The 10,706-nt window shown below is 39.7% G+C and overlaps 1 pseudogene; it reads right to left on the bottom strand.

Annotated features, from left to right (window-relative positions):
- Window positions 1-8,866: 8,866 nt before the first annotated feature.
- Window positions 8,867-9,280, bottom strand: LOC124966467 (ubiquitin-like; annotated as a pseudogene).
- Between the last annotated feature and the right edge of the window lie 1,426 nt (window positions 9,281-10,706).

Here is a 10,706-nt window from a genome sequence, read left to right as displayed (position 1 = left end):
CAAGAATTGGTAAAAATCATGTTAGACCTCAATCAAAGAGGATTCATCTTTAAAGTATTACCATTTCACAGGTACAGAGGAAACCCAAGTCCATAAAATTTCCTTTCAGCTGTAGACTTGTGTGTAAGAGTCCTTGACGCCCCCCTCTACAGATAATAGATATCTCTCTCTCTCTCTCTCTCTCTTTCTCTCTCTCTCTCTCTCTCTCAACTTAGAAATGCCTGGAAGTGGAGTCTGGTAATATATGGGCACTTTGTAAACTGCACTGAGTAAATGAATGCAGTGTGACTTCCTGGGAGTCACACACGGCTTCCTAACCCTCATGGATGAGATGCTCGTGCTTGGTGGTGTGTACGAACTCATCCACAGGGACTTTGCATAGACATATCTTCATGACCTTTTTCTGCCCTAATGCATCATGACCTTGTTTACACCACAAGTAGACTTCACGGGATGGTTGATCTTTATTTGGTGCCATTTTGGGGTGGAGTGTGGGTGTAATAAAGCATGTAATTTCAGACTTCTTTCCTTTTCATGTTTTTTTGGCCTTTTCAACAGTGTACGAAACAGCTTCTAGGAGCTTCAGCTACAATCTAGGAAGAGGCTGCATGATTGTGATCCACAGTGACAACACTAGGAATCTACACTGGACCTCTGTTGCACTCTCACCACTTAATTTATTTTTTAGTATTTTCATGGGGACACTTTACGGTCTTCCATTTTGTGTGGAATTGGATCTGTCCCTTCAAATAATGTAATTAACATTACTTAAAACTTGAACATTATTGAAACCTTTAAAAATTCAGTTCATTTTTAAAAACAGCTTTAAGTTTATAGAAAAAATTAGGAAACAAATAACAGTTTCCATATACCTCCAATCTATTTTACACTATTATTGTGTTCTTAAATCAACATGGTAGTGTGTTATGCATAATGAAGCAATATTGACACATTGCTACTTACTAAAGCCCACACCCCATTCAGAATTCTCAGGGTTGCTCTCCAGAGAGGGAAATGGGAGGTCTCAGGGGAACAATTGAGGCAGTCAGAACCAGTTTCCAGGAGTTTGGTCAATGCCCAGAGGTGTTGGGGTGTGTGTGGGGCTGAATGTTGGACCTGGCATGAGACAGATGAATGAGAACCAGAGAGCCCAACAAAGTGGCTGTGCCCCAGGGCCACCCTCCACTCAGCCAGGAAACACTCCCTCCCTGACTCTCCCCTCACTTTTTCGAGAATCCTTTCCTGCCTTCCCATCTCTGGATCTCAGACAGCACAAGACCAGATCCCAGAAACTCTGCCCACTCCCCAAGGACTTAGATCACCAAATGATCAGCCCCCAAAGAACACTGGTCTTCGAACACCAGAACTACCTTACAACATGCCCAGGCAGGAATCACAATCACAAATCAGCCCCATCACCAACTCATTCTTCCCCAACAGGGCTGATTTGCAACCCTGCCCACTTGTGCTTAGATTCAGGGAGTTTCCAGTGAGGAAAGGTTAATTAACAGGGAGAAGAGAATTTGTGGGGCAATGGGGTTCACACATAGGCAAGAACTACAGTCAAGCCTGTTTTTCTTTGCCTGCCCCCCACATCTAATGTATCCCTGGGGAGGGCTGGCCAGCTTCCAGGTGAAGGAACCAGATCTATTGCACATAGAGAGCAAATGTGTGGACTAGACCTCAGCACAAATTACCCACCTGTGGTTCAACCACACCTAATGCCACACTTCTAGAAATGCTCCTCCAGATTTGTGGGTCTCTTGGGACAGATGACTTAGAGGCAAAAGGTCCCAGCTGTGAACTGTGACTGCAGCACTCCTGCCACCACCAAGGAAGGCACAAGCTGGGAAGCCTGCTGGGCTCCAGGAAGGAGGGAGCATGGAGAGAGCAGTGGGGAGGGTTTCAGCACCTGCCCCTCCTGAGAGAGGACCTGCTGTGTTCCCCACCCTCCAGCTCCCCTCCCAGGTTCTCTTCCACGTGCTTTTCATCTGTGTTCCTCTGAATCCCAATTTCAGAAAGCCTCTCTCTTTATTGGAAAATGGATACTTGGGATTGAACCCAGGGGCTCTTTACCCCTAAGCTACATCCCAGGTCCTTTCTACTTTTTATTTTGCAATAGGATCTCTCTAAGTTGCTGAGGTTGGTCTTGAACTTGAGATCCTCTTGCCTCAGCCACCCCAGTTCCTGGGATTACAGGCATGCACCATCATGCCTGGTTCTCTTTATCTTTCCAGATTAAAAAAAAAAAAGACTCATCCAGAATGTGCAGCACATGATCTTTGTCAGGAGCTTAGAGAGGAGTCTGGCCTGGGATATGGGGATGGGCAGTTTACATTGCACCTTTAGGAACGTCCAACTCTGAGCATCATTTCTTATAATTATTAAGAACAAGGTAAGGTGGTCCAATTGTTCAATTGTGTGATAAACTGAAAAGAATGGTCTTCCTTTGACTTTACTTCTTGCTGACTGTGGAATAAGTTCAGCATATAGGAATTCTTTCCTTATTCATCATCCTGGCTTGAGGATTCCCCAAGGAAGAGCTTAGGGTTTCTTGGGAGTTGAGGGATCCAATGCCCAAGAGGAGGGCTGTGCACTCACTGATAGAGTTGATTTTTCTGGCTGGTCTCCATCTTTCTCCCTGGGCTAGGAAGCCTTGCCCATGGTCTTCCACATGATAAAGTTTGGGGAACAATCTGGAGACAAACCCTAGAGTTTGTTTAGGATGCAGCCTAAGGCACTTGTTTTTGTTTAAGGAGGAAGCATTACAGGTGCCTCAGCTGTGTGTGCTCATCCCTCAGCCTCAGTCCACTGTGTGCTTGGCTTTTCAAGTCACAGCAGCTCTCAGAGACCTGGGGACCCAAATCGCTTTACTTTACCCACTTCAGTTTCCATCAAGTTAAAAACTTCATGCCAGAGACCACTTCAGCCATGAATAGGGATTGGAGAGCATGTTTCTGTCCTGGCCTTGGATTCTGGCTGAGGAGGAGGTGCTGAGTCCAGGTCCTGGAACTGCAGGGAGCACAGGGAGAGCTGTCCAGTCAGCACTGCTCAGAGCAGGAGGCCAGATAAATGCCTCCCTGGACTGTGGAAACCCATGAACATTATTGACTCTCCCCAGAGGGGACAAGATGTTGGTGTGTGCATGACTTTGTTCCAGGGCCCACCCCAGGGACCAGGCACTGCCAGTGCTAATAGCTGAGTGCCCTGACCTCTCCCTATGTTCCCTCCATCTGCTCCTTCTGTTGATGAGATCATTTTCTCTCTCTCCCACCCTCTGTGATTTTTCTCTGTCATGCTGACTTTTTTTCTATCTTCAAATACACTTGAACACCAATAGAGATGGTAATATATAATACCATGTATAATAATAATACATGTAGGCATATATTATATTGAAAAACACTCATCTGCTGACACGCCAAGGGCTGGTCATCCTCAGCCCACGTCCTCTCTCCCCAGAGGAGATTTCATGGGCAGGGCAGCGTTTGCATTCTCCTCTGTATTCTCAATAGCCACATGCATCGCATGCATATAAACACCTGTATATACAGTTCACATTTCCCTTTATGTAAAAGGATAATATAATATTCTCTTGAAATGCTACAAGACTACTGATATTTCTTAGGGTTCCCAGATTTGCAATTCATGAATAAATTGTAATATATTTCATTTGATCATTTTGAAATCATTTAATTTGTTCCATTTTTTCTGCCTTGCCCTAAAAATGCTGCAATGATTATCTTTTAAAATTGTTTTTATTTGTTCTAATGAGTTATATATGATAGTAGAATGCATTTTGACACATTATATACAAATGGAGCACAACTTCTCATTCTTTTGGTTGTACATGGTGCATAGCCACACCAGTAGTGTAATCATACATGTATATAGGGTAATAATGTGTCTCATTCTACTACCCTTCCCATCCCCACCCCTCACTCCCCTCTGCATGATCCAAAGTTCCTTCATTCTTCCCTACCCACCCCCCACTATAGATTAAACTCCATTTATCAGAGAAAACATTTGGCCTTTGTATTTTTGGGATTCACTTATATCTCTTAGCATGATATTCTTTAGTACATAGGTTTCAGGCCAGTCAATATAGTATAGTGAAAATCCTTTGAGTGAGAAAACTCCTCAGGACAATAAGGCCTTCTGTTTGGATTGGAAACACTCTGCAACACCTCTTTCCCTGAGGCCTGGAGACATTGTCATATTATAAAAACCTTTGGTACTAGTGGACTCGGAGGAGCAAGCAAGTTATGTGATCTGCACACGTGCAAAGCTAACTGCACTATGTAACCTCATGCAACTTGATATGACCCTGGAATGTTTCTGAACACTGAAGTGGCTTTCCCATGGGAGCCACTTCTTGCTATACACCATTCTGTGTACTTACCTTTTTATTTGCTCTCCCCTTAACCTTTACAGCTGGACCCCAATTAACGTTTACACTCTATCCATCCATTTACCTGCAAATGCCATAATTTCATTATTGTTTATGTTCCACATTTTATTGATTCATTCCTGTGGGCATCTAAGTTGGTTCCATAGTTTAGCTATTGTGAATTGAGCTGCTATGAACATTGATGTGGCTGTGTCACTGTAGTGTGCTGATTTTAAGTCCTTTGGGTATATAGAGAGGAGTGGGAAACTGGGTCAAATGGTGGTTCCTTTCCAAGTTTTCTAAGGAATCTCCATACTGCTTTCCACAGTGGTTGCACCAGTCTGCAGTCTCATCAGCAATGTATGCCTGTACCCTTTTCCCCACATCCTTGCCAACACTTACAGTTACTTCTATTCTTAATAATTACCAATCTGACTGAAGTGAGATGAAATCTTAATAGTTTTGATTTGTTTTTCTCTAATTGCAAAAGATGATGAACATTTTTTCATGTTTGTTGACTGATTGTATTTCTTCTTCTGTGAAGTATCTGTTCAGTTCCTTAACACATTTACTGATTGGGCTGTTTGTTTTGTTTTGTTGTTGTTGTTGTTGTTGTTGTTGTTAAATTTATTGAGTTTTTTATATATCCTAGATATTAGTGCTCTATCTGCACTGGATGTGATAAAGATTTTCTCCCATTCTGTAGGCTCTCTCTTCACATTATTGATTGTTTACTTTGCTGTGAAGAAGTTTTTTCATTTGAATCCATTCCATTTATTGATTCTTTCTCACTTCTGCTTTAGGAGTCTTCTTAAGGAAGTCAGATCCTAAGCTGACATGATAACGATTTGGACCTACTTTTTCTTCTAATAGGTACAGGGTCTCTGTTCTCGTGCCTAAGTCTTGGATCCACTTTGAGTCGATTTCTGTGCAGGGTGAGATAGAGGTTTAAGTGCATTTTGCTACATATGAATTTCCAGTTTTCCCAACACCATTTGTTGACTAGGCTATCTCTTATACAATGTATGATTTTGGCACCTTTGTCTAGTATGAGATAACCATATTTATTTGTGTTTGTCTCTGCATCCCTGTGTCTTCCATCTGTACCATTGGTCTACATATCTATTTGGTGCCAATACCATGAATTTTTTTGTTACTGTAGCACTGTAGTGTAGTATAAAGTCTGGTATTGTGATGCATCCTGCTTCACTCTTCTTGCTAAGGATTGCTTTGGCTATTCTGGGTCTCTTGTTTTTCTAAATGAATTTCATGATTGCTCTTTCTAGTTCTACAAAGAATGTCATTAGAATTTTAATAGTAATTGCCTTGAATCTGTATGACACTTTTGGTAGTATGGCCATTTTGACAATATTAATTCTGCCTATCCAAGAACAAGGGAGACATTTCTTCTTAAAAGGTCTTCTTCAGTTTCTTTCTGAAGTTTTCATTATAGAGGTCTTTAACCTCTTTTGTTATATTGATTCCTAATATTTTTTTTATTTTTTGAGGCTATTGTGAATGGGGTAGTGTCCCTAATTTCTCTTTCAGTGGACTCAATGCTTATGTATAGGAATGCATCTGATTTATGGGTATTTGTGGGGAGCCATCCTTATTTAGCAGAATCAGACTAGGTTGAGCCATGGGATACAGAAGTCTGGTTTGTAGGAACTGGCTACCACAGGGGAATGTCCCAGAATTCCAGGAAGCATGTGTCACTGTGTGGGAGTGGTTCCCTGTCTGATTCTGATGATAGTTCCCCTGAGAAAATGGCTCTTCTAACTCCACATCATCCAGCTCATCACAAAAGAAGTCCTTCCATTCCAGGCCCCTTTACCTGTGTGACTATAAAATAAAAAAGAGTTGGCTACCCCATGTTGTTAGAGGCCAGAACTGGTATGGCCAGACCCATCACACCCCCTCTCATTTCAAAAGAATATTGGCTCTTGTGTGTTTATTGATTAGATAAGTTTATGGGTAATTGATGGATTTATAGCCAACATTGTCCTTTGGCAGTTAACTCTTTTCTCATCCACGTGGAACATGGCTGAGAGAACCCCACAGGTACTGATTTTATATCCTGCTACTTTGCTGAATTCATTTATTTGTTCTAGACATTTTCTGGTGGAATTTTTTGGTTTTTCTAAATATAGAATTGTGTCATCGGCAAATAGTGATAGTTTTGAGTTCTTCTTTTCCTATTCATATCTCTTTAATTTCTTTTGTCTGTCTGATTGCTCTGACTAGATTATCAAGGATGATGTTGAATGGAAGTAGTGAAAGAGGTTATCCCTGTCTTGTTCCAGTTTTAGAGGACATGCTTTCAATTTTTCTCCATTTAGAATGATGTTGGCCTTGGACTTAGCATAGATAGCTTTTACAATGTTGAGATATGTTCCTATTATCCCTAGCTTTTCTAGTATTTTGATCATGAAGGGTTGCTGTATGCTTTCTTAAAGACAACTGCTGTACAATCCCATTAGTTGCTAGGTAAGATTTTTCTAAATACTTTTTAGATGTTGATAGACTTATTTTATTTACTTATTTATGTGTGGTTCTGAGAATCGAACCCAGTGCCTCACTCATGCAAGGCAAGCGCTCTACCACTGATTCACAACACCAGCCTCAGGCATTGCTGTATTTTGTCAAATACTTTTTCTGCATCTATTGAAATAATCATATGAGTATTGTCTTTAAGTCTATTAATGTGATGTATTACATTCATTGATTTCCATATGTTGAACCAACCTTGCATTCCAGGGATGAACCTCACTTGATCATGGTGCATTTTTTTAATATGTGTTTGTATGTGATTTACCAGAATTTTTATTGAGAATTTTTTGCATCTATGTTCATCGGGGATATTGGTCTAGAGTTTTTTCCTTCATGTGTCTTTGTCTGGTTTTGGAGTCAGGGTGATACTATCATCATAGAATGAATTCAGAAGGGTTCTCTCCTCTTCTGTTTCATGGAATAATTTGAGGAGAATTCGTGTTAATTCTTCTTTGAAGGTCTTGTGGAACTCAACTGAGAATCCATCTGGTCCTGGGCTTTTCTTGGTTGGTAGGCTCTTGATGGTGTATTCTGTTTCATTGCTCAAAATTCACATGTTTAAATTGCATATGAACACCTACTTCAATTTGGGTAGATTGTATGCCTATAGAAATTTGTTGATGTCTTTGAAATTTTCTCCTTTATTTGAGTATAAATTTCCAAAACATTACCTAATTATCTTATATATTGCAGTAGTGTCCATCATGATATTTCCTTCAATATCATAAATTTTAGTAATTTGAATTTCCTTTCTCTTTTTGTTAGTGTGGCTAAGGGTTTATCACTTCTCTTTAGTTTTTCAAAGAACCAACTTTTTGTTTTGTCAATTTTTTGAATTCTTTTGTTTCAATATCAATGATTTTAGCTCTGATTTTAATTATTTCCTGTCTTCTGATGCTTTTGATGGTGATTTGTTCTTCTTTTACTAGGGCTTTGAGATGTAATGTTAGGTCATTTATTTGTTGACTTTTTATTCTTTTAATGTATGAGGTCAATGCAATGAACTTTCCTGTTAACTCTGCCTTCATAGTGTCCCAGAGGCTTTGATATGTTGTATCTGTGTTCTCATTTACCTCTAATTATTATATATATAATAATTATATGTATGTATATATACATATAATATATGTATGCATTTTTTTTTAGTTTTAGGTGGACACAGTACCTTTATTTTATTTTTGTGTGGTGCTGAGGATGGAACCCAGGGCCTCACACATGCTAGGTGAGTGCTCTACCACTGAGCCACAACCCCAGACCCTCTAATTATTTTTTATTTCCACTCTGATTTCTTCTTTTATCCATTCATCATTCAATAGCATGCTATTTAGTCTTCAGCTGTTGTGGTAGCCTCTATTTTTTATTGAAGGATTGATTTCTAGCTTCATTCCATTATGATCTGTTAGGATGCAGGGTAGTATTTCTATTATTTTGTATGTGCTGAGAGTTGCTTTGTGGCATAACATGTGGTGTGTTTTAGAGAAGGATCCATGTGCTGATGAGAAAACAGTGTATATGCTTGATGATGGATGAAATATTCTATATGAGTCTGTTAAGTCTAAATCATTTATTATATTTTTTTAATTTTATAGCTTCTTTGTTTAGTTTTTGTTTGGAAGACCTATCAACTGCTGACAGGGTTATGTTAAAGTCACCAAGGATTATTGTGTTGTTGTCTATTTGATTCTTGTAATTGGGAAGGGTTTGTTTGATGTACATACATGCTTGATTGTTTGGGGCATATATAGCCATGATTGTTATAACTCGTTGATGTGTGATTCCCTTAACCAGAATGAAATGTCATTCTTTGTCCCTTCTTTTTTTGTTTGACTGCTCCAGGCAATGTAAAGAAAACTTTATTGAGGTCCCGAGGCCATACAAGGGGCTTGGAAGGAGGCCACCCTTTGGGGAAGGAGCCAGCAAGGGGTTTTATTTGACCTTTATCTTAAGGCAGAGTTCGTTGGTGTGGCCACACTTCTTCTTGAGACAGGTGACAGCACAGGGGTGCAGGCAGGCATAACACTTGCAAAAGATCATCTTGTCACAGTTGTACTTCTGGGCAAGCTGGAGCAGGGAAGGCTCAGTGATGCCACCTCACAAGTGAAGTGACAAGTGCAGGGTGGACTCTTCTTGGATGTGGTAATCTGAGAGAGTGGGGCCATCCTCCAACTGTTTGCCCACAAAAATCAGATACTACTGGTCAGGTGGTATGCCCTCCTTGTCTTGAATTTTGACTTTGACCTTCTCAATGGTGTCACTGGGCTCGACCTCAAGGGTGATGGACTTGCCCATCAGGGTCTTCACAAAGATCTGCATCTCTGCATCTGCTGCTCGGGAGCCTTGTTGAAGAGAAAGAGGGCAGCGGAACCAGAAACTTCCAATTCCACTTTACCCCTTCTGACTAATTTTGGTTTGAAGTCCACTTTGATATGAGTATGAAAACCCCTGCTTGTTTATGCAGTCCATGTGAGTCGTGTGTTCTCCCAATCTTTCACCTTAATTGAGTTGTTGACTTTTGATTCTTTTCTTGAATGAACCCCATGCAACAAATTTTCCTCTTAGTATGCTTTCATAGAGTCCCAGAGATTTTTATATGTTATATCATCATTCTCATTTAGTCTAAGAATTTTTATCTCCTCCCTGATGTTTTCTGTTATCCATGCTTCCTCCAATAGCATATTATTTAGTCTCCAGGTGTTGGAGTAATTTCTGTTTTTTATTTTGTCATTAATTTCTAATTTCATTCCATTATGATCTGATGGAACATAAGGGAATATATCCATTTTTTTGCACTTACTAAGGTCTGCTTCATGGCATAACATATGGTCTATTTTACAGAAAGCTCCATGTGCTGCTGAGAAGAAAGTGTATTTGCTCGTTGATGGATGGAATGTTCTATATATGTCTGTTAAGTCTAAGTTATTGATTATGTTATTGAGTTCTATGGTTTAGTTTTTGTTTGGAAGATCTCCAGTGGTGACAGCGGTGTGTTAAAGTCACCCAGAATTATTGTGTTGTGGTCTATTTGATTCCTGGAATTGAGAAGAATTTGTTTGATGTACATGGATGCACCATCGTTTGGGCCATAAATATTTATGATTGTTATGTCTTCCTGATTTATGGTTCCCTTAAGCAGTATGAAATGTCCTTCTTTATCCCTTTTGAATAACTTTGGCTTGAAGCCCACTTTATCTGAAATAAGGATGGAAACCCCTGCCTTTATACTGAGTCGATTTGTGTGTGGTAGGTTTTTCCCATCTTTTCATCTTTAGTCTGTGGTTGTCCTATCTATGAGATGAATCTCTTGAAGGCAGCATATTGTTGGGTCTTTCTTTTTCATCCCATCTGCCGGTCTATGTCTTTTGATTGATGAGTTTAGGCCATTAATGTTCGGTTATTGTTGATATATGATTTGTATTCCCAGACTTTTGGTTTATTTTTGTTTTTTTAACTTAACTTAGTTTCTCCTTTCATTGATATTTTCATTAGTGTTTTTCATTGTTTTTTTTTCATGTCCTCCTTATGGAATATTTTGCTGAGAATGTTCTGTTGTGCAGGCTTTCTAGTTGTGAATTATTTAACTTTGGTTTATCATGGAAGGTTTTTATTTCTTTGAATCTGAAGTTTAATTTTGCTGTATATAAATTCTCAGTTGGCATCCATTTTCTTTTAGAGCTTGATATATGTTATTCCAGGATGTCCTCGCATTGAGGGTCTGGGTTGGGAAATCAGGTGAAATCTGAATTGGTATCCCCATACATGTTATCTG

The sequence above is a fragment of the Sciurus carolinensis genome, chromosome 16 (assembly GCF_902686445.1).
Source record: "Sciurus carolinensis chromosome 16, mSciCar1.2, whole genome shotgun sequence".
NCBI lineage: Eukaryota > Metazoa > Chordata > Mammalia > Rodentia > Sciuridae > Sciurus > Sciurus carolinensis.
Note: the sequence above shows the minus strand (reverse complement) of the source record. Positions and strands in the feature narration are given on the sequence as shown.